We start from the raw sequence: 22,378 nt of genomic DNA on the forward strand, positions 1-22,378 counted from the left end.
TTCTCTTGAGTCTTGCATTTTGAAGTGAAATTTTTTGTTCAGCCCTAGTGTTGTCACAAGAAATGCTTGAAGAGTCCTCCATTTTCATTGCATGTCCATTTTCTTCAAGAAGGGGTTATATTCAGTTTATCTGGGTAGGTGCATCTTGGTTGTAATCTCTAAAGTTTGGAATTCCCCCACATAGGGATTCCTACATCTCCTCCCCTTCCACCAAATACTTATGTAAGTTTGATACCAAAGGAAAAGGCCAAGGAGTTCCTTTAAATCAATTACATGTAGTAGTTTGATAAATTGGGTTACTCATATTGAGGCAGTATGATGAATTTCTGCTAAGAGTTTCAGTCTGTGGTAGCAACCAGACTAAACAGTGAGTGTCTTAAAAAATCTCCAGAGTAAGTATAAAAAAACAGAAAAAGGGAGGAGAGTGCATCACTACCAATTTGTGGATATTGGGGGTTTTCTCCTTAGTAATGAGCTCGTTTCCAAGCTTTGCTTTTACCCAATGTTATTCAAAAAAAGTCTAAAGCCAAGATTTTATACTGCTCTAAATGGTCATATACAGGTCCCCATATTCTTGTTATGACTTTTACCTGACACATTATCTCAATTATGAAGTAGATACAGAATTTATGATTCTGTGTCTAAGCAATGATATTTAACAGGTCACCATGTGTGGGATTCCACTTTTCACAGACTATAAGTCAAGTATTATCGCTTTTCCCGATTTTTGATCCCAGATAATCCTAACTCCTTTGTCCTCTAGATTATCATATTCCAATCTCTCATCTCCGATAATGTAGAAGCTGCTAAATAACTAATGGGCTCAAACCACTAGATACAATTAATTCAAAGCAAAGACAACAAGTAGAGCATGAACATTTCAAGTAAAAATATGAGGCACACTTTCCCACAAGCACACACAGATTCAGTGGACCAGTGAACGTATGCAGAGTATGCTAATGCTTATGTATGTATATATGTATGTATTTATATGTGTGTATTTGTGTGTGTATGTAAGTATGTATATATTTTTGTTTATGTATGTATATATGTGTGTTTGTGTGTGTGTACATATGTATATGTGTGTGTGTATATGGAATACACATGACCAAGACACCTGAAGTTCCTGCCACTCACTTCAAGATATTGATTTCCTTTCTCTTTGTGAAATTTCCATCTCATTTTTAAATAATTAAATTTTAGTTTTTTTTAAATTTATAGAACAAAACAAACATTTCCATAATATATCATAGAGACAATATTGCACATAAAATTGCAAGTCTGTCATGTATGGCTTACTCTTCCTTTTAAATTAGTTCAAATGAATTTTAAAAAGTTATCATGTCGATATCTTTATTCTATTCCATCCACCCTAGAGATGGCCGTTAGACAAATGTGTATATAGGAAAAATCTTTTTATACATGCTTCTGTTTATCAGTTCTTTCTCTTTAAGCAGATAATATCTTCCTTCATAGGCTTTTGTACTTAATTTGCATATTCATAAAAGCGAAAATGTAGCTTTTTATGGCAACAGTGACTTTGCTGGGCAGTTCTTATAATTGTATTCCCTGGAGATGCTTTTCTCCTTACCTCGTGATGGCAGAGCTAACTCTCCCTTTATTTAATTTAGAATTTTCTAGATTTCCTCATATCAATCCAAGTGACATAGCAAGTTTAGATATTTCCTACATGGCATCAATTGACTTAATAGTATGAGAAAGGATACCAAATACTCTCAGGATGATTAAAATTGTTCATGTTAACTAAGGATGTTAAAAATGTAACCATTTCTTTAAATTTGATTTATAAATAGTTAATGGGACACTCTCATGTTCTGTAACCTTTGCTGTCTATGAATAGGAAACATAGAAATTTAATATCTGAAGTGGGAAAAGTCTAAAAGCCTAAGACATTTTTACTAGCATAACTGAAACAATGGTATCAATTTTAGCTTTTCTCTTCTATAGTCATTGAACTCTGTTCACAACTCTGCTTTATTCTGTTATGTTTAATTTGGTAAGTAATAGAGAAACAAGGATCCACCTAAAATTAATTAACAATAACAGGGGAGATAAGCAAATAGACATGAATCATACTCTCTACTTTACGATAAAGGTACCATAGATATAATGGTGATTAAGGGACGGATTGTTGGCTTTTTATCTTTTTTTCCACCACTGAGTTCAGTCATCAAAGAAAATGATGATCTCAGAAGGTATTCTACATGTAGATTTTTTTTTTTTTTTTTTTGGTATTTGAATTTATCTATTTAAGTTTTCAATATTCATTTCCATAAAATTTTGGGTTCCAAATTTTCTCCCCACTTCTCCACTCTCCCTACCCCAAAACGTGGAGCACTCCAATTACCCCTATCACCAATCTGTCCTCCCCTCTAACATCCCTCCCTTCCCTTATCCCCATCTTCTCTCTTGTCCTGAAGGGCAAGATAAATTTCCATACCCCATTACCTGTATTTCTTATTTCCTAGTTGCAAGAACAATACTCAACAGTTGTTCCTAAAACTTTGAGTTCCAGCTTCTCTTCATCAGTCCCACCCCACCCATTCCCATTGGGAAGGCAAGCAATTCAATATAGGCCATATCTCTGTAGTTTTGTAAATGACTTCCATAATAGTTGTGCTGTGTGAGACTAACTATATTTCCCTCCATCCTATCCTGCCCTCCGTTTCTTTTATTCTCTCTTTTGATCCTATATCTCCCCAGGAGTGCTCCCTCCTCCCACCGCCCTCCCTTCAATTATCCCCCCCCCACCCTGCTTATCCCCTTCTCCCGCACTACCCTGTATTGTAAGATACGTTTTAATACCAACATGAGTGTGCATTTTATTCCTTCCTTTAAGAGAATGTGATGAGAGTAAGCTTCGTGTTTTTGCTCTCATCTCCCCCCTTTTCCCTCCACTGAAAAGCCTTTTACTTGCTTCTTTTATAAAAGTTAATTTTTCCCATTCCATTTCCCCCTTTCTCCTTCCAATATATTTCTCTCTCACTGCTTAATTTCATTATACTAAGATATGATTCCATCCTACTGAATTCACCCTGTGCTCTCTGTCCCTCTCTATGTGTGTGTGTGTGCGTGTGTGTGTGTGTGTGTGTGTGTGTATGTAATCCCACTGACTACCCAGATACTAAAGAAAGTTTCAAGAGTTACCAATATTGTCTTTCCATGTAGGAGTGTACAGAGTTCAGCTTTAGTAAGTCCCTTATGACTTCTCTTTGCTGTTTCCCTTTTCATGCTTCTCTTCATTCTAGTGTTTGAAAGTCAAATTTTCTTTTCAGCTCTGTTCTTTTCATCAAGTACGCTTGAAAGTCCTCTATTTCATTGAAAGACCATTTTTTCCCCTGAAGTATTATACTCAGTTTTGCTGGGTAGGTGATTCTTGGTTTTAGTCCTAGTTCCTTTGACTTCTGGAATATCATATTCCACACCCTTCGATCCTTTAATGTAGAAGCTGCTGGATCTTGTGTTATCCTGGTTGTAGTTCCACAATACTTGAATTGTTTATTTCTAGCTGCTTGCAATATTTTCTCCTTGACCAGGGAACTCTGGAATTTGGCCACAATGTTCCTAGGAGTTTCTATTTTTGGATCTCTTTGAGGAGGTGATGGGTGGATTCTTTCAATATTTATTTTCCCCCCAGATTCTAGAATTTCAGGGCAGTTGTCCTTGATAATTTCATGAAAGACGATGTCTAGGCTCTTATTTTGATCATGGCTTTCAGGTAGCCACATAATTTTTAAATTGTCTCTCCTGGTTCTATTTTCCAGGTCAGTTAGTTTTCCAATGAGATATTTCACATTATCTTCCATTATTTCATTGTTTTGGTTTTGTTTTGTGATTTCTTGGTTTCTCATAAAGTCATTAGGCTCCATCTGTTGCATTCTAATTTTTAAAGAATTGTTTTCTTCATTGGACTTTTGAAGCTCCTTTTCCATTTCGCTAATTCTGATTTTTAAAGCATTCTTCTCCTCACTGGGTTTTTGAATCTCGTTGCTAATTGAGTTAGCCTATTTTTCAAGGTGTTATTTTCTTCAGCATTTTTTTGAATCTCCTTGTTGACCCGCTTTTCATTCATGTCCCTCATTCTTTTCCCAGTTTTTCACTCACCTCTCTAACTTGATTTTGAAAATCCTTTTTGAGCTATTCCATGGCCTGTGCCCATTGAGTATTTATTTTGGATGTTTGGGATACAGAAGCCTTGACTTTTATGTCTTTCCCTGGTGGTAAGCATTATTCTTCCTCATCTGAAAGGATGGGAGGACATATCTGTTCACCAAGAAAGTAACCTTCTATAACCTTATTTTTTCCCTTTTTGGGGGGCATTTTTCCCAACCAGTTACCCTACTTTTTGGTCTTTTGTCAAGAGTAGGACATACGCTCAGAATCTGTGAGATCTCAGTTCCTCCATGATGGCATGATCAAGCGTATACTGGTCTGGATGCAGAGAGTGATTTTTTGTGCCCAGAATCTTAGCAGTTACCTCTCAACAGCCACCTGGCCTCCAGTTCTGCCGAGTCAGCACTGGGGGCTGATTTTCAGATAACCTGGATGGGCAGGGCTACCATTCAGTGTGAGACAAAGACCAGCTCCCCCAGGGCCTCCACACAGGGTGGGGGAAAGATTTAATTCTTCAAAGCCCCCAGGGGTTTCATGCTCCAACAATGTATGTAACGGCTGTGCTTGACGATGTGGCCTCTGTGGCCCCTGGCTACTGCCAGAGCTTTGGAAAGGCCAGTCTCCCTTCCTGGGCAGCTGAAAAAAACCCATCACTGACCTTTGGTGCCTGTGGGTTGAGGGATCTGGGAACACACTGCTGCTGGGACTGAGGATTCTGTGACTGGAGATTCCACCTCTGAGGGCTGTTCGCGAGCCATGCCAAGTGACCAGGGCTAGGCTGGGCTCTACTCCACGTCCAGTGCAACAGATATTTCATGTGGACATTTCAGGTCACCCTGGGCTGGAAATCTCCTCTTCTCCACTTCTGCTGCTCCAAAATTTGTTGAGAGTCCCTCTCTACAGGTGTTTTATGGGCTGCATGGGGAGACCCTGCCTATGTCTGTCTTTTCCACCATCTTAACTTCGCCCCCTAGATGTAGATTTCTAAAAGCATAAGGGCCTTAAAATTACAAAGTTCTTTTCTTAACGAAAAGAAAAAAGATTATAGAATGAAATCATGTTCTTGAGTACACAATTAAATGTTCAGTAGGTGGCAGCAGAGGTAAATATTCTGGGTGATGAGACTGGTATTTCAAAAATGAGGATGTTCTCATAGAAATGTGAGCCATATTTGCTCCATAAATCAGATTTTTAGGTCAGTGTCACAGAGGATAATAATTGCTCTGTCCCTTCAAACAGGATGTGCCTTTGTTAGAGTAAGGTATTTGTTGGAAGAGATTTTCAATTTTCTTATTGTGAACTGTGACTTTCATATTTCAGTTTCTTCACCTAGCAGAGTAGCACAAGGAGTATGAGGTATTTCTAGAAAGTCAATGAGTGAGCATAAGTGGAACTATGGGAAAATAATTTAGGGAAAATGTAATCCCAGGTAAAGGGAGGTAAAAAGTTGACTAAGGAAGCAGTAGAGTGGCAGCAATCAGGACTAGAGACTGTGAGAAGAAAATGATAGGCAAAAAAATATTCCATCTGTTACTCATTGGAACTGGAAGATGGTTGAAGAGCTTGGACTATCAGAAATGTGAATAACATTGATTAGAAGTTTATTAGGAACCCAGAAAGCACTACTCCATGTGGTCCACTTGCTGAAGTGATGTGGGAAGATTGATACTGTTTGAAAACGATCAGTTCAGGGAGTCTCAGTGTCACTAGCATTCTCAGATGCTTTGGAACAAGCTCTAGGAAAACTTTCCTGCTGAAGTTCGGGAAAGAAACTTCTAATTGGGAGGAAGAAGAAGTTCTTCCTCTTTTTGAATAGAAGAAGAAATGCAAATTAGGTCCCTCCCTACTGGGATGAAAAGCAGCTCCAAACCTGTACCTGTATCTCTGGTAGACAAGCTCAAGCTCTTTGTGCCCTAGAAGACTATCCTAGAAACTTACCATGAAATTTAGATTGAACTGGATTTTACTTCTCAACATTTTCCAAGGTGGTTTTGTGGAGAAGGGTGCACAATACAGAAATGGTGACTTAATGTGATTATTGACTTTAATGCAGTGTCTCTGTGATTCAGGAGTCCAATGCGATGTGCAGCTGGTAGAGTCTGTTGGAGATGTCAGACAGCCTGGAGGTTCTCTGCGTCTCTCCTACAAAGCTTCTGGGTTTACCTTCAACAATTACTACATGGGCTGCAGGGAAGGGACTGCAATGTGTTGAAGAAATTAGCACTGAGGGAAGTAGTACATACTATGCAGATTCTGTGAAAGGTCGATTCATCATCTCCAGAGATAATGCAACAGCGTGTTGTATTTACAGATGAATTCCCTTAACTCCGAGGATACAGCTCTGTATTGTTGTACAAGAGACACAGTGAAGAAAATATTTTGAGGACAGACAGAAACTTCTCCTGTCAGGAGGTGAGGTGCCAGTGAGTCTAGAAGGGGGTTGAGCTCATGATACACACAATACAAGATGCCTGGATTAACTAACAGGTGTAGAGCGATTCTGAACTATTGCTATTTATGGCCTGTGTTGTTTTTCCTTCTGTGCCAGGAGAAAGAAACATTTCCAGTAGCTACCTATCATTTTCAATGCCTCACTCTGACTCCTACCACCATCCCATATTCAGTCAGTTGTTACGTCATGTCACTTCTACTTACATTACATGTCTAGTATGTTCTTTTTTCTCTCCTCAGGTACTGCAACCCTTCTGACCAGTTCAAAATGGATTATTGTGCTAGCCTGCTCTTTGTTCTCCAAGCCTCAGTACTCTCTTCACTCCACTTTGTACTAAACCCAGTTATCAAGACTATTTCCTAAAGCACAGGTCTGAACATTTCCCCCAAATTCCAGATATTCTATTACCTCCAGGAAAAAAATATGCAAACGCATTTGGATTTTAAATCCTTCTGTATCGTGGTTTCTACCAATCTTATTCTACCTAATTCCTTTCCACATACTCAGCAATCCAGTGGCACCAACCTTCCTGCTGTTATTTTTACGAAAGAGTTCATCCCACTACTGTCTGTGTCATTAATGGTTGGAATTCTTCTCCTCCTCATCCCTTCCTCATGGCCCATTTGTCTCCCTTTGCATCTCACCTAAGACCTTCCCCCCTTCTACTTTCCACATCTTCTCTAATTCTAGTACCTTTGCACTGCATATACAGAAAATTATAACTATTACTTTCATATTGTCTCTGTGAAGGAATCTGACCTCCTAAAAAAACAGGTACTATTTTTTGCCTTTTTTTTTTTTATCCCCAGCACTTAGCATAGTACTGTGACTGGTACAAAGTATGTGCTTAATAAATAAATACTTCTTGCTGATTTGACATTCTGTTCCTTGGTGAATGAAGCACTCTCATATTGCTGAGATGTATTCTATTTGTGATGTCCATTAAATGTAATATGCAACAATATAAAATATCAGACATTTTAATATAATCAGCACAAAAGTATCTGTATGAATTATAAAGTATGCATTCTTTTAAGTTAAATTTAAGAATAATGTGAATTAGGCATATTTCTCTAACTAAGAAAGCATTCTATTATCAGGGCTAGTAACCTGAGAATAAAAAGGGTCAGTAACTGATTGATTCTACAGCCAAAGATCCCAAGCTAAAGACAACTCTCGTTTTATAGATTTTTGCGAGTACAGAAAAAAGAACAGAACAAATAGATGACATTAAGGGTTTAAGGTCAATAGGACTGATTACATAGGTGAGTCATGGGGAACAACTTCATAATCTGGAAGTTGTTAATGGGGTCTAAGAAAACTCCCATCTTTGAGTGAGAAGTGATTATTAATTGAGTCCTCTTGCAAGTTCCCAGATAATGGCCTGCACTTCTGTGGAGAGCAAACTAAATATTCTTGAAGAGTAGTTTGGTGGTGTAAGATACTAGTTTTAATGCCTTTAAGGGAAGTCATACTCATTGAATATTAGCAGAATTGCATGAGACAAGTATAGAGAAGTGGTTGGCAAGAAAACTGGATTTCAAAGTTTAAGCCATTACAGGTGAGCTGAATTCTGAATAAAGTTCACAGATATAGAACCATAACTTAGGAGTCAGCTACAGAACATAATCAATTATTTCTAAATAGGATCAAGAAGAATATGTTACGTGACCCATTTTAATCTTCTCAGTACTATGTGGACACAGCAACATCACATTCACTAGGCTTGGGTTAAACATGTATTTACACATGGTCAAAAGAGTATCCCATTCACAACTTGTAAGCAAGAGTAAATAAATGTTTGTTGGTTTAGTTGATGTAAGAAACTTCATTAATCAACCTGAGAGGAGTTTTGAGCCTTGAAGTATGAAGTATGAAGGGAACTGTCACTACATAAAGAACTTGGAGTGACTGACTTACCAACAGCATTCCCAAACTATAAAATTAAATGAGTCATCATTGCTAGAATGACTCATTAAAAAGGATTTCAATGCCTTTTTAAAAGTACTGAAATTCTAGTTGTTTCTTTCTGGTGCTCTCTCGTGCTGGTACCTGGGTTTCCTGCACTCAAGAGCAATAAGGTACTTCCTCCTCATTAATGTTTATCCTACTAGCACCGAAATAGGAATGTTTAGAAAAGATTTTCAATGTAGTCATGAGAGTCCACATATTTTAAAGTTAGGATTCAACTTATCTAACCTATGAAAATATTGAACTGAGGTTCATGTTTACCAAACTCCATTTCTTTTCACCAATTCATTACTCAAAATGTTTGTTCATGAATGTAAGTATTCTGTTAGTGACAAATATTGATGAGCTTTAAACATTTTTTATTATTTTTTTTCATTTAATTGTATTTTTTTCCAATAACATGTAGTTATCAAATTCATTTTCCAAGACTTTCTGTTCCAAATTTTTCTCACTCCCTCTCTTCCTTTGCATCTCAGGAGGACAGCAAACAATCTCATAAAAGTTATACATATAGTATCATGTTAAATATATATTCATATTAGTCATGTTGAGAAAGAAGAGTCAGAACAGAAGAGAAAGGCCAAAAGAAAGAAAAAATTTAAAAAATTTAAAATATTGATCTTTGATCTCCATTCAGATTCTATAGTTCTTTCTCAATAGATGGATGCTGTGTTTCAGTATTAGTCCTTTGTGAATGTATTGGATCAGGCTATTGCTGAGAAAAGCTGTCTATCGCAGTTGATCATCACACAATATTGCTGTTACTGTGTAAAATTTTCTTCTGGTTTTGCTCACTTCACTTTGCATTAGTTCAACTGATTCAGGTTTATCTGAAATAATCCACTTAGTTATTTCTTATAGCACAATAAAATTCCATCACAATCATATATCATAGTTTGTTCTGTCATACCCCAATTGATGGGCATCCTTTCAGTTTCCAGTTCTTGGCCACCACAAAAGCATACCCTTTGATCAAGCAATAGCATTGCTAGATCTGTCTTCCAAAGAAAATTTAAAGGGGGAAAATTTAATTAATATAATTAATTTTCTACATTGAAAAAATACAATTATTTTAATTAATATAATTTCTATAATGTGATTTGCATTAATATTTCATTATATTCCATATAATGTAGTAAATTCTTTTTTTGTAGAGATTGTGAAGCAATGACAGAAAAATAAAAATACAGGTTCCATGACTGGAAAGGAAAAAAACACACAGAATTAACACATTTCATATTCTATGCATTACACAAGATTTCCCGAACCTAATGGCTGATAAGCGAATAATTTGTATTTTGGAAATTTCCCAATGAATTTCATAAACCATCACCTTCCTTTTCCCATCTTCTCCCCTATCCCTTGTGGAATAAGAACACTGACCTAACTCATTTCTTGGTCAGTAGCAAAGAAAGAGAAAGTACATAAAAGCAGATATAAGATTTTGTTTTTTCTTAAGGACATAGAGATTGCAGACTTGGGAGCTCTAAGTAAGGAGACTGGTGCCTCCACTTGGAAGTTCATTCCAATATGTTCTACCCCTGACAATGGAGAAGAAAAACTTATGCCCATCAAGTACAAGTGTGTCACTGCCCTGCAATATAAAAGGGGCCTGTATCAGAAACAGTATATGGTGCCTAGACATGCAATGGGAACTTCCTTCACATTTTCAGTCCATTTCATGCCTCATTTCCTCTAACTGAAAGAGAGACATGAGTGAAAATGATTGGTACTGGGGGGAAATAACAGGTGGATTCAAATTCTAAAACTAAGGAAAGTGTCTAGAAGGAAACATAGGAGCCAAGAGACATGGACAGAGATAATGAGGAAAAAAATTAACCCATGAGCAGATTCACTTCAACATCAAGGTTAAAGGAAAATTAGAGTACATCCTTCATCAGAAATAGGAGGGGATTGACTCAGAAAATATCAGGAATACAGAAAATGCATTCTTTTAGTTCTTTGAACAGTTGGAGAGATGGGAAGGAAAGACACTGTCTTCTTCATTATCAATGTTTCATATTCTTAGTGTCATGAAATGTTCTCGAAGGGTTTAGAACCAGTTCTGGGGGATCCATGTCTTTGCACCTGAGAGCAATGAATAATCCCAAAGAGGGGGCATGTATTCTTCCTTTTATTGAAGGTAGGGTTGGGGTAATACCTACAGTCATCCTAATACACAACTTGCCACTGAACCCAGATGGCTCCAGAGGAGAAAAGGAATCTGATAACTTTGGACAGCCCTCCATCACTTCAGTCCATTTAACTTGTATGTCATGGAATTACCTTTCTGATGCCATGGACCTCTTTGAGAATGAAAGATAATCAATAATAGTGAAAGAAGGAGGACAAGCAAACTTTTCCCTACCCTTGATATGAAAATCAGCACAAACCTTTAGCTCTGGGAGAGGAATTTCAGTCTGGTATGAGCTCATGCAGCTGGTCAATTTTATTGTTTCTTGACGTTGCATGGAGTCATAAACTTGCACTAATAGAAATCTAATTATCCTGAAACTATTTTCCTCACTGAACTTTTGCACTGCCTCTTTCATTTCCTCAGTTCCACTTTTAAAGGACCTATTTCCTTATGTAAATTTTTCTGCATTTTTTTTGATTTGTCAAATTCTCCAAAAAGTACTTGTTTTTTGTAAAAGCAGAAATTACTGAAGCTCTCCCCATAAACACCTCTAAATATAGGTAAAAATGCCTAGAAAAATTCTTCAGCTTCAGAATCCACAAAATGATGTGGAGAAACCAGTGCAAGACAGCCTTCCAGGAACCATCTACTGCACCACACTGAGAACTGAGGACAACACAGTGCAGCGTGAACCCCACCAGAACAGAAAGGGAGGGAGCAGCCCTCAGGGGACTGAATCACTAGCACCTGTGGCAGTTTCCAGACTTCTCAACTCATAAGCACCAAAAGTAGCATAGAAGGTTACTCGGAAAATTCTGTGGGATCTGATCAGGCATTGGTCTGGCCACAAACCTGGGGTGGAGAAGGAGGAGGTGGCATTGGCAACAGCAGCCACAGCAGCAACACTGGTGGTGGCTGTGTACAGAACTCGGTGCTGACAGAGAGTGGGAGATTGAGCAGGTGACAGAAAATCCCTGAAACCTGGGACAGCATACACACACACACACACACACACACACATACCTTCTGGAAACACAGTCATACCTTGACAAGGAGTTAGAAAATCAAGTATTTTGCTGGGAACGTGAGGAAACAGTTTAAAAAAATACTTGAACTTGAGAATCTTATTTTGGTGACTAACAAAATAAAACCATACAAGTAGAAGACAACATAGCTTAAGCTTCTACATCTAAAAACTCGGAGAAAAACATGAATTTCTCTGAGACTATGAAAGAACTGAAAAAGATTTTGAAAATTAAGTAAGAGAAGTAGAGGAAAATTAGGGAAGAGAAATGAGAGTAATGGAAGAAAATCAGGAAAAATGAGTCAAAAGATTGCTAAAGGAGACCCAAGAAAATACTGTAGAAAATAACACCTATGGGGTGGAGCCATGATGTTGGAGTAGAAAGACACACATGTTCGAGCTCTTCCCTCACATCCCATAAAATACCTGTGAAGAGAAACCCTGAATGTATTCTGGAGCAGCAGATGCTGCAGAGCAAGAGAGTGGAGAAGATTTTCAGCGCAAGGTGACTTGAAGGACCAGGGTGAGAAGTCTGTCATGCTGAATGCTGGATAGAGCACAGACCAGCCAGGGCAGAATCCCCAGCACCAGTGGTTCCCTAACAACCAAAATAAATATGAAATGGTCTCAGACCATGGAAGAAATCAAAAAGAACTTTGGAAATCAGGTAAGAAAGGTGGAGGAAAAATTGGGAAGAGAAATGAGAGCAATTAAAGAAAATCATGAAAAGCCAGTCAACAGCTCAATAAAGGAGACTCAAAAAAATGCTGAAGAAAATAAAACATTTGAAAATAGGCTAACTCAATTGGAAAAAGAGTTTCAAAAATCCAATGAGAAGAATACTTTAAAAAGCTGAACTAGTCAAACGGAAAAGGACGTTCAAAAACTCACTGAAGGAAATGGTTCTTTACAACAGAGAATGGAACAGATGGAAGGTTACAATTTTATGAGAAACCAAGAAATTACAAAACAAAACCAAAAGAATGAAAAAATGGAAGACAATGTGAAATATCTCATTGGAAAACAGCTGACCTGGAAAATAGGTTCGGGACATACAATTTTAAAATTATGTGACTTTCTGAAAGTCATGATTAAAAGAAGAGCCTAAACATCATCTTTCATGAAATTATCAAGGAAAAGTGCCCTGATATTCTGGAACTCGTGGGCAGAATAAATATTGAAAAATTTCACCCATCACCTCCTGAAAAAGGCTCAAAAAGAGAAACACCTAGGAATATTTTAGCGAAATTCCAGAGTTCCTAGGTCAAGGAGAAAATATTCTAGACATACAAGAAGAAACAGTTCCAGTATTAATGATCGAAGGGCTTGGAATATGATTTTGCATAAGTCAAAGGAACTAGGATTAAAACCAAGAATCACCTACCCAGAAAAACTGAGTATAATACTTAAAGGGGAAAAATGGTCATTCAGTGAAATGGAGGACTTTCAAGTGTTCTTGATGAGAGAATTACAACGGAATAGAAAATTTTACTTTCAAACATACGAATCAAGAGAAACATAACAAGGTAAACAGGAAAGAGAAATCATAAAGGACTTTCTAAAGTTGAACTGTTTGCATTCTTATATGGAAAAATAATATTTGTAACTCTTGAGACTTTTCTCAGTATCTGGGTCACCGGAGGGATTACACTCACACACACACACAGAGAAAAAGAGAGAGAGAGAGCGAGAGAGAGAGAGAGAGAGAGAGAGAGAGAGAGAGAGAGAGAGAGAGAGAGAGAGAGAGAGAGCGCACAGGGTGAGTTGAATAGAAAGGGATCATATATAAAACAATAAAATTAATGTGTGAGAGAGGAATACATTGAGAGTAGAAAGGTAGAAATGGAATGGGGACAAATCGTATCTCATAAACAAGGCAATAAAAATCTTTCTCAGTGCAGGGAAAAGGAGGGAAGTGAGAAGGAAAAAGTGAATCTTACTCTAATTTAATTTGCCTCATGGAAGGAATAGCATGCATACTCAATTTGGTATGGAAATAATCTTACACTACAGTAAAATAGGGAAGAAGGGGATAAGCAGGGTGGGAGGATGATGGAAGGTAAGGCAAATGGGAGGAGGGAGCAATTAGAAGTACACACTCTTAGAGAGGGACAAGGTCAAAAGAGAAAATACAAGAAATTGGTGGCAGGACAGGACCGACTGAAATATAGTTAGTCTTACACAACATCACTATTATGTAAATCATTTGCAAAACTACACATATATATCCTATATTGAATTGGTTGACTTCTCAGTGGGAATGAGTGGGGAGGGAGGGAGGAATTCAAAGTTTTAGGAACAAATGTTGAGAACTGTTTTTGCATACAACTGGGAAATAAGAAATGCAGGTAATGGGGTATAGAAATTTATCTTGCCCTACAGGACAAGAGAGAAGATGGGGATAAGGGAAGGGAGGAATTTTAGTAGGGAGGGTACACTCGTGGAAGGGGCAATCAGAATGGCAGGCATTTTTGGGGTGAGGGGAGGGGAAAGGTGAAGGGAAAATTTGGAACTCAAAATTTTGTGGAAAGGAATTTTGAAAACTTAAATAAAGATATTAAAATGGAAAAAAATTAAATTAAATTAGAAAAGGAATTGGAACAAAAAATACCATATTACCTGCATATGAAGGAAGTTATTATGTGTATCCAGCAAATGAACTGATAATAAAAGTAGGTATAGAGTGAACAAAAATAAAAATAACACCTTAGAAATAAGCTAACACAAATGTAAAAGAGGTCCATAGAGCTAATAGGAGAAGAATGCCTTAAAGTTAAGGAATGGACTAATGAAACATGAGGTCCAAAAGCTCACTGAAAAAAAAATAATTTCTTCAAAATTAGAATGGAGCAAATAGAAGCTAATGGTTTTTATGAGAAATCAAGTAATTATAGGACAGAACCAAAAGAATGACAAAAAAGGAAGACTATTTGAATTATCTCTTTGGATAACGACCAATCTGGAAAACACATCTAGGAGAGATAATTTTAAAGAATTGGACTAATTGAAGGTCGTGAACAAAAAAAGGGCCTACCCATTAACTTTCAAGAAGTTATCAAGTAAAATTGTCCTGGTCATATAAAATCTGAGGGTAAAATATAAATGGGAAGAATCCACTGACCACTTCTTGAAAGAGATTCCCAAAGAGAACTTCTGGGAATATTGTAGCCAAATTCCAGAGTTTCCAAGTCAAGGAGAAAATATTCCAAGCAGCCAGAAGAAACAATTCAAGTATTGTGGAAATACAATCAAGATAACACAAGACCTAGCAGTTTCTACCTTAAAGGATCAAAGGACTTGCTATGTGATATTCTGAACGTCAGAGGAGCAAGGATTAAAAGAACCACTTACCCAGAAAAACTAAATATATACCTTCGGGGGGAATAATGCAATTTCAAATCATAGAAGCCTTCAAACGTTCATGCTGAAAAGATAAGAGCTGAATAGAAAATTTGGTGTCTAGATGTGAGAAACAAGAGAAACATGAAAAGGTAAACAGGAAAGAAAATTAATAAGGAACTCATTAAAATCGAGCTATTTACATTCCTACATTGAAAGATCAAATGTGTAACTCATGAGACCTTGCTTAATATTAGGATAGTTGAAGGAAATAGCTGGATAGAGAGATAGATAGAGAGAAAAACAGAGGTCCATAATGAGTTGAATATGAATGTTGAATGAAGTTGAATATGAATATGATTCCTAAAAATAAAATTAAGGTGTGAGAGAAGAATATATTGGGAAAAGCAGAAAGGGGAAAGATAGAACAGGGTAAATTATTTGACATAAAAGAAGCAAGGAAAAGCTTTTACAATTGCTAGGAAGAAGGGGGAGGTGAGAAGAATGAGTGAACCTTTCTCTAATCTGATTTGGCTAAAGGAGGGAATAACATACACATTAATTCGGGTAGCTTACCATAAAGAAAAGCAAAGGGGAAGGGCATGAAGGGGCAATGACAGAAGGAGTGACAGATTGGGGAAGGAGCTTGTCAGAAGCAAACACTTTTTTAAAGCGACAGGGTCAAAGTAGAAAATAGCGTAATTGGGAACGATGGGATGGTATGGAGAGTAATATAGTTAGTCTTTCACAACATGACTGTGATGGAAGTGTTATGCTTAACTACAAATATACAATCTATACGGGACTTTTTGTCGTTTCAAGGAGGGTGGTGGGAATGAAAGAAGGAAGAGAATTTGGAACTCAAACTTTTAAAAAATCAATGTGGAAAATTGTTTTTACATGCGTGTGGTTAATGAGATATGTAGGCAATGGGTTACTGAAATCTGTATTACTCTCCAAGAAAGTGTGAAGGAGAGAAGAGGGAGATAATAGAAAGGAGGTCAGACTGGGGGACAGGGAAATGAGAACGGATGCCACGTCAGGGTGGTGAGTGGGGAGAGATGGGGAGAAAATATGGAACTCAGAATCTTGTGAAATTGAGTGTTGAGAACCAAAAACAAATAAATTAACATATTTTTTTTAAAAAAAGTCTCATTTTGGGTGAATATGTATTCCATTGCCTAAGGTGATTTTCAGGGAGTTCTCTTCAGTGAATTTTTCTGCCTCTTTTTTTTTATTCTTGTTTTTAACGTTATTTTTTCCAGTATTTCTCCCCATTTCTTTTACCAAGCCCTTACTTCTTTTTTCATAATTTTCTTGCATCACTCTCACTTCCTTCCTCATTTTTCCCTTTATTTCTGTTAGTTGATTTAAAAAAAAAAATGTTTTTGAACTCTTGCAGGAATTCTCTTTGGGCTGGAATCCAATTCACATTTGCCATTTTGATTTTTCTGTCTTCTTAGTTTGGGCTTTGACCTTCCTGTTATTGTAGGAACTTTCTATGGTCAGCTTCTTTTTTTGTTATTATTTTTGTTCATTTTCGCAGTCTATTCCTTGACTTTTAAGATTCTTTTAAAGTTGAGGTCTGTTCCTGGGATGAATAGCTCTCTGTCCTAAGATTCAAGTATTTCATACTGATGCTTTCAGTTAATCCTGGGTGGTTCTGAATTTTCAGTTCTTCAAAGGTGTTATGGTCTAAAGTTCATTGCTGCCCCAGCCTGTGCTCTTCAAATGAAGAATAGCTTCCTGATTAGATGTTCTTTTCATGCCTCTATTGTTAATATCTCACATAAACCCACAAAATTTCAACTAACTTTCACCAAGTGAAGCAGTTTTTGGAAAAGCAACTTCAAAATGTTGTCCTAAACTGTTATTGGAGAAGCAACTTCAAAATGGTGTCCTAAACAGTATCAAGATCTATTTTTTCAAACTGTAAAGAATGTATAAGAATCTCTAAGTGATGCAGAACCAGAGAAACAAATATGAAGGGGAGATTTCAGAATTGCTGTGGAAAAGACCTACTCTAGAATGCTCAGGAGAAAGATGTTTTCCGATATTAGATGACTACATTACCTCTTCTGTTCTATTAGAAAGCAAAAGGACTCACAAAAATCCCAGCCCTTTTTCTGAGACGGTTTCCCAACCCATCTTAAAGGATGTGTACCACTTTTCCAGAGAGCATGGAGCCCTCTAAGGAGGCAAGAAACTTGTGACTCTGTTCCAGGAAAGGAAGAAAGTAAGACATGGGAAGATCAGCCAGACCAATATCCCCAAAGACTCCATTATTACCAGATCAATTTTCTTGGAGTTTGGATCCAAGAAAGACAAAGTCTTTCCTTTCTCCTTTCCAGGGTATGGTCTTGTCATAGAAATAGCTTCCAGGAATTTTCTTCCTAATTTGGGTAGTCACATTGATAATAATAGAACTGTTCACCAGAATTGGCAACCGTCTTATGTTAAGGTGAAATGGATTCCATTTTGTCTGTTAGGCCTAGGTTGGGGGCCACTTGGGTTAGTTACTTGCTACCATTTCCTTAATGAGAGTGCACATATTAGCATTTCATCGTTTACATTGGCACTGGATCCACTTCCCAACCCCTGTTACTCTTGTAATAATTTCAGCCTGGTTGGTTTTTTAAGACATGATTCTACTCAGCATTGATGTGGCCCACAGTAAATTTATTCAGTAGGTATCATCAGCAAAATTCCTCCATTGAATTTCATACTAAGAGACAGAGCCTTTGATTTTTCAGTCTTTTTCTCTCCAGGTTCCAGACCACTTGACCTGATTCAAAGTCAATGGTGTAGATGATGATCATCCTTTCTGCATTTTTTTAGGGAGAACATTTAGCTTCTTTTATATGCCAGTTATGCAGCAGGGAGTTCAACCAACTGGAAGGAGCTGCCAGCATCCCTACTCACTAGTTGTCTGCTCTTATCACATTAGTGGATGTTGCAGTCCAATTGCATATGCCTCTATTGTAGTGAATAGAGCCATCAGAGAACCATGCAAAATGGTATTCCTCAGGGGCCAGGTTCTTATAGCTTGGATCACTCTGAGTCAAGGGATTAGGAAATGGAGGAGAGATACAGGATTATAAATTCTCGTAGAAGTTTTAAATCTCCCAATATTGATTATATGGTAGGGAGTGAACTATGTGTATCCTAAGAGCTGATAAGGAAACAGCAAAAGAGGAAATAATGTAGATTAAGAAGTGATGTAAAATTCAGGGAGCAGTTTGCAAGAAAGGATATCAGTGTATTGGGATTCATGGGCTGATAAGGGGTGGCTACTGCTAAAAAATAAAAGAAAAGAGAATGAGATATAACATCAAACCATTTTGAAAGATATGGAAGGAAGACATGACTTCTTGGTGAACGGCCTTATATGATGAATGTTTAAAGTCTTCCCTGACCGTGACTGAGATACTCTGAGATAACGTTGGCACTAATTATCCATGAGATTGGGCAAATGTGACAATCTCACTTAAGAAAATAATTCAATGGATAAATGACAAGAACTGTTAGAGATGACAATCAAAAATGTTAGCCTGATAAACTGTGAATTTATAAAAGGCAAATAAATTCACGACCAGAACAATTCAAAGAAAAACATGGCAAGAATTGTTCTGATGAATTAACAATGTCAATTTCTTCATTCACTGTTTAAAAGCATTCTAATTAATCGTCATCAAAGAAAATGAAAGCATTAATTTAGGAGAGCCTCAACTGCACAGGGTACAAAAAGTGTCACTGGTGTATCAAGTATGATGTTCTCACTTTGTTCAAAAATCTCAGTTATAGGGATAACACTTCTCAGGCAGGGTAGTAGGGTCCTGGCTACTCCATCCAATTGTTTACTATTAAATCCTACTGGTCTATAACGCTCCCCGTGTTTCTGTGTGAAAACTCCTGCTATATTCCTTCCTTTTTCCATAGCAAAAAGCACAAAAGGCAGGGAGTAATTAGGAAGACCCAAGGCTGAGGGTTCAGAAAGTGAATTCTTTACGGATTCCATGGCCAAGTGCTGTTCTTTAGATAAGCAAAGGGAGTCAGGATTTTGGTGTCACAGGGCTTCATACAAAGGGCAGAAGAGCCCAGAGAATTAGGGAATCCAATATTGACAATATCTAGCCTGACCCAAAAAGGCCTGAAGTTGCCTTTTGCATGTTGGGAGGGGAAAATCACGGATAGCCCAAATTCCTGAGAAATCCAGGGAAATACTGCCCTGAGAAATGACATGTCCGAGGAATTTTACAGAGTAACGGCAAACCTGAAGCTTATCTCAGGAAGCCTTATGGCCATTTAAAGCTAGAAATATAAGGATCACTATTGCATCACCCTTCCCTGCAGTCAGGTCAGGGGAAAAGAGCAACAGATCAACGACATAGTAGAGGAGTACATAGCTGTGGGGAAGGACAAGGGAGGTGAGATTGTCATGCAGGGCTTGACTGAAGTAGGAGGAAGATTCAGTGAAGCCCTGAGGAAGGATAGTCCAAGGATACTGCTGTCTCCACCAAGTAAATGCAATAAGGTATTGGCTGGAGGGGTGCACAGGTATAGAAAAGAAGGCACAACAGAGATCAATAGCAGTGAGCACAGTGTCAAATGGGGGGAATAAGGGATAACAGAGTATGGGGTTTGGGGACCACCAGGGATTGGGGGAGAACAAGGGCATTAACAGCACCGAGGTCCTGCGTGAGGTGCCAACCTTGGTTACCAGGCTTCTTAAAAGGGAAAATGGGAGTGTTGCAAGGAAAGGTACAGGGGACTATCAGTCCTTTGGAAAAGAACCTTTGGAGGAGAGGCCTACCACCTTCAATAAGGGCAGAAGGAAGGGGATACTGATAGAGGCATGGAAGGGGACGGGAAGGGTAAATCTGAACCTCTATGGGGGGATTGTGGAAATGCACCCAATATCTTTACGGTATGTGGCCCATAACTGGGGCAGAACCTTGACCAGGGATAGTTCTTTGTCAGGGGTGCCAAGTATCTCAGACTGAGGTAGGAGAGATAGGGTTGTTATAGGTGCTGGGGAAGAGGAACTGTTGCGGTAAAGCTTAACACAGCAGAAAGGAAGGATAAGATGTCTCGTCCAAGAAGATGACAAGGGTCCCCAGGGACAAGATAGAAGGTGTGTTGAAAATTGTCCTGTCGGGAATGATTGAGACTGGATTAGTTCAGAAAGCCCAAAGAGGCTTAATAGAAATCCCCACCACTACTAGACCTTCATTACACGGAGGAAGGGGGGTGGGAAATTTGCAGAGATCCAAAACTGACAGAGTAGTGCCATTGTCAACCAGGGCTAGAATGGGGTGGCCTTGTACTGCCACAAACCGTTCCCCTAATTGAGAAAGAGATAGATATGGGTAGATAGAAATCAGATCCTGCTTGGAGTACCCCTATGATTGTTGGGTGGAGTGGTCTTGACGACACCTGCTCTTTTGAATTTCTATAACCTTGAGATGGGGTCTACATTCAGATTTCCAATGCCCTGTTTCTTACAGTAGTGGCAATTACTACGTATGTGATCCTGTGCCAGAATAGAAGTGGGGTGTGAATTTGGAATAGGAGCTGTCAGTTGCTGAAACAGCATCGTATAAACCTGAGTCTTTTTAGTTTGAAGTTCCCTTTCTGCTTCTGAGTACTCCTCAGCCTATGTTGCTAGGGTCTAGCCAAGCTGGGAGGTAAGTTTAGCTATAAATTGTAGATGTTTAGACTGCCACTCTGACTGAGTGATTTTGATATTTCCTGAAAAGGAAGATTGGAGGTTATTAACAAAGTAGGAGAGAAACTGAGTTTGTCCCTCACCTTCTCAATCATGGACTAAGCCAAAGTCAGCATCAAAAATCTCAGCTAGGTGAGTATAAAATTGAAACACAATCTCTTCAGAGAGTGGTACACTTAATTTTAGAAAAGTTTACAAGTCGGGGAAAGGCTACTGGGATAGCTTCAACTATAGCTTCCCCTAGGACTTTAGCCTCCTGAGAGTGCTATTCCTGCTTTTTATTAGCAACATAATCTATTTATTGCTTTTCCTCAATTTTTGCTTTTGTGTCTGCCTTTTCCCACCAATTCCTGACTTCAGCTTTCTCAACCAGGATCACCAGAAAGAGGCAATTGTCAGGGATCCCTGGGCTATAAGATTGGAGGGTGACCTTGAATTGATCAGTAAAATTATAGGGTATTGGAATGGATCAGGCAAGTCCTTTCTTATGGCCTGCAATTTGCCCCATTCCCAAGGCTTGGAATTATACTGAGTGGTGTAAACGAGTGAGACAGTTGGTTTGACATAGCCCTCTCCATCCACAATAGATACAGTCTCGGGGCTCTGCCTACTGATTACCTTAAAAGGATAGGTTCTGATGGAATCATGTTCATATCTCTGGTCCACAGACAGAGAGTAATTATCCAACTCAGGACTAGACTCTTTAAGGGGAAGGGAAGGGGAAGGAACCAAAGATTGAGGAACAGTTACCCTCCTAAGGATTAGAAGAGGCAAGGGAAGGCAAAAAGGGAGAGAGTAACCACAAAGTCCAGTTATCCTTCCCAGGACCAGAGCCTTCAGGGGAAGGAGGGGAGGAAGGAGGTGAGGAATAAGGTGGAGGAAGGGAAGGAGAAGAGATAGCTGGAGAGGAGGGACAAGCTGGGACTGTCAGGCAAGAAGGTAGGATAGGGTAGAGGGAGTTAACAGGTGTTGAGGACGGGGGGTGGTGGCACTGGACCAACTTCTCAAGCATTGAAGGAAGAGGCCTCTTTCTCACTCAGCCATTTCAATAAACTAACAATGAAACCATTTCCACTCCTGGTTAGATGTTTTGTTGGCCTTTCAACTTAATTTGGTTTTGAAATAAAGTAACTTTGACTGGTCAAAAGAGGCCCATTGTGGTCAACATAATTTAGGGCTATCTTAAGTTAACTGACACAAGCCCTGGCAATACCTGTGATCATCATGTTGATAATGGTTGCACGTATAAGAAGCAAGGGTCTTGTAAGTCGGATTTCTAATTTCCCTAGCTAATTTTCTTAGGTCTATCTTTAATTCTAGGAGATCTATATAGGGAACATCTGACTGCAGAGTTGATTCCTGTCACATGAGCTACCTTTATATTGTTTTTCACAGGAGATCTATACTTGATCCCTGCCTGCTGAGCTAGCTTTTAGTCTTTGCAGGAGATCCTTGATCCCTGCCCCCGAGCTAACTTTAAATTTTTATTTTTTTATTTTTAATTAACTCATTTTTGCATTACCTCATTGATTTCCACGACATTTTGAGTTCCAATTTTTCTCACCATCTCTCCCCTTCTCCTACCCCATAACA

Source organism: Notamacropus eugenii, chromosome 1 (genome assembly GCF_028372415.1).
Source record: "Notamacropus eugenii isolate mMacEug1 chromosome 1, mMacEug1.pri_v2, whole genome shotgun sequence".
In the NCBI taxonomy this organism is placed as follows: domain Eukaryota; kingdom Metazoa; phylum Chordata; class Mammalia; order Diprotodontia; family Macropodidae; genus Notamacropus; species Notamacropus eugenii.